A 3,373-nucleotide genomic window follows, 5' to 3' on the forward strand; every position below is an offset into this window, starting at 1 on the left:
AAACTTTGTTTAAAGGTTTATAATTTATAACTAACCTTGGAACTCCTCTTTCTTTTTCAACTTGATTCATTACATAGAATGCAGCACAACTCCAGGGTGATTTTGAAGGTGTTATCAATCTTTTATCTATTAATATTTTTATTTCTTTTTTACAAAATTCTAGTAAATCAGAATTCATTTGTATTGGTCTAGCTTTTGTTGGAATATTCTTTTCATTAAAATCTTTTTCATAAGGTAATTCTATCCCAAAAAGCATTAGGAATATCTGCACAAATTTCTTTTTGTAATAACTCTTCTAATTCTGATATTCTTTTTTGTATTTTAATTTCTTTTAATTGTTCTTCAATTTTTAAATAAGATTTTTCTTCTTTAATATAGTTTATCTGTTGTTGTACTTTAGTAATAGTATTTATTGTTTTATAAATAGAAGAGGTTTGTAAGGTTTGTAATTCTCTTTGTTTTATTGGAGTTAAAAATTTAAAAGTAATAATTTTTCCCATTATATTTACTGAAATTCCTTCATGACTTACTAAGAATGGATAAATTTGAATTAAAAAGGGCGTTCCTAATATTATATCATGATTTATATTTTTTACAATTATGAAATTATGTTTAATATAATATTCATTGTTACATATTGATCCTTTTGTAAATTTATATTTTACTTGTAAATTTTCTCCATTTGCTGCCATTAATGTTTCTTTTGTCCTTTCACAATATTTAGTAGGAATTATTCATTCTTTTATACAACTTGCATCAGCTCCACTATCTATTAGAGCTACATAGGTTTCTTTGAAATCTTCTATTTTAATAGTTACTAGAGCAAACCATTTTTGAAATGTCATTTTTTCTATAGTATTTAAATATTGAGTTTCTTCTACTGGGTTTTCCGATATTAATATTTCTTCTGTTTTAGAATTAGAGGTTGAGGATTGATTATTTATTAATGCTAGTTTTGCTTCTATTTCTAAATCTTTTGTTTTTAATTCTATAATTTCTTGTTGTAATTGTTTTACTAGATTATTGCATACTTTTCAAATCACGCCTAGACATAATAAATTTGTATATTTGTCAACATCTACAATATGCAGCAAGTAGGATCAAATCAAAACCAATTTTTGTCTTAAGGGAACAAGACTACTAAAGTGTTATATGCATTTGTTGGTGATACTTTTATCGTGATGTTACATGGTGAATGGAAATTTTTATCGTGATCTTGCACTTTTTAGCTAGTTTTATTACTTTTCTTCTAAATCGTATTACTTAATATCTTTTTATGTTTTTCTAACTCCCCATAAATACGAATAGCTCTTGCACTAGGATATAACATTTTCAAAAATGTCATACCAAAATTTATTTACTTATTAACTAATGTGGAACAAATCTCCACATCTAACTGGAGGACTTCTTCAGACCCAAGTCCAGACTCCAGAGCAAGTAGCATTAGAAATCCGCGACAGATGCTTTATTATTTTATTTTTGTCTTAGTTTCTTTTTCTTGTTGTTATTGTATTTCCTATTCTAAGTAGATGTTTTAGGTATTCCTTATTAGTTAAGTAACTTATTAGAGTAGTGCTTATAGCCTATAAATAGGCATATTTAAGGTATTTTGTAACAAATCTTTCTTTTATTAATCAAACATTGGTTGGGTTTTATGCCTTTATATTGCATTCTTGTTGAATCTATACAAGGTTCCTGTTGAATCTTGGACTTTTCTTGGAGTTTGATTGTGAATCGATCCCCGTTCTTTTTTATGGATTTTGTTCGTGAAGCAAATTCCTACTCTTCCATTATGGCATCATGTGATATCAAAGCAGGTTTCTCATGTAACAAATCCTAGTGTATTCCATAGTAGCCTAGATTGCGTCAAATTTACCCTACATTGTGTAGGCATCAAATCCATGTACTATATAGGGAACTAGAAGCAAGTGGTTACCTCTACACACAACCACCATGCAATTAAGAGGGTTGATCTTGACAAACCTGATGTTCGTGTAGTCTCACCGTGCTCTCATAGTTATTAGATTTATGAGAATTATTGATATCGGATCACTCAACATCAGCATCCGATTCGTGAAACTACAATGCCAATGATTGTAGAAAAATCTAAACTAGCAATCTAGCAAGCCATGTTTGAGGTGTAGGAATGAACTTGCGAGCCTAAGGTCAACAAGATGGAATTTGTATATGACCCTAATAAAGAGGATGAAGAAGTCAAATTCCCTTCATGCTTAGTTGAATTTCTTCCATGCTTGTCCATGAGAGAATCTAAAGTAGACCTAAATTCCCCAACCATGAATCCTGAGGGGTTGGACGAATTTAAGGATCTAGAAGTTGAAGAAATTTTCATAGATGATTGACCAACACCTTTGACCCCAATAAATTTGTTTTCTAATAATTCAGAGGTTGCAGCGATTTTTCCAAGCAAAGAAAACATCACTCCTGGTGCAAATTTTATTTTTAATAATTGTTCTTTATTTAACATTTTTCACACCAAGACCGAGCATATCGAGTTCCTCACCAAAGGCAGAAAAGTCATAAAATTTGTTTGGACAATAGAAAATGGTGAAATTGTAGGGTTTGACCTTTCCATATAGGTTCTAAGATCATGCAGAGTTTCTTATATCCATGAATAGATTCATAGATTCCATCGCAAGTATCATCCTGACAAGATTCGTGGAAGAATTGTGGCTATTTTGTCATATGATTTGTTTGTCAAATTTCTCTGTGGAACTTGAGAGTGAGTTCTTTTCAAGTGGGGGAGTCCGATGTGGAATAAATCTCAATATCTAATTGGAGGACTTTGTGAGTCTCAAAACCAAAGCAAGAACAATCCCTTATTTAGTGCCGAGCATCAACAATGTTTTATTATTTTATTTTTGCCTTATTTTCCTTTTTTCTATTATTATATTGTTCTAAGTAGATGTGTCAGGTATTTTTTATTAGTTAAGTAACTTATTTGTAACCTATAAATAGGCATATATAGCGTATTTCTGTAACAAGTCTTCTCTCCTATTAATCAAATATTGGTCAGATTTTATGCTTTTGTATCAGATTCTTGTTGAATCAAACAAGGTTTTTGTTGAATTTTGGACTTTTCTTAGGGTTTGATCATGAATCGACCTTTGTCCTTTTTTTGTGGATTTTTTTTCATGAAACAAATCCTATTCCTACACTTTCGCTACTGCAACATTAATTTATCTTAGTTTTTTGTAGCTAATCTTATAACCTTTACTAGTTTATCATTGAAACATCTTAATGTCAAAGGCAAAAGTTATCCCTTGATTACAACATGAAAAACTAGTCAATACTGTTCACTCAAAATTTACAATATACGAAAAGCAGCTAAAAATCAAGAACAAATTAATCAAAA

This window comes from Coffea arabica, chromosome 8c (genome assembly GCF_036785885.1).
Source record: "Coffea arabica cultivar ET-39 chromosome 8c, Coffea Arabica ET-39 HiFi, whole genome shotgun sequence".
NCBI lineage: Eukaryota > Viridiplantae > Streptophyta > Magnoliopsida > Gentianales > Rubiaceae > Coffea > Coffea arabica.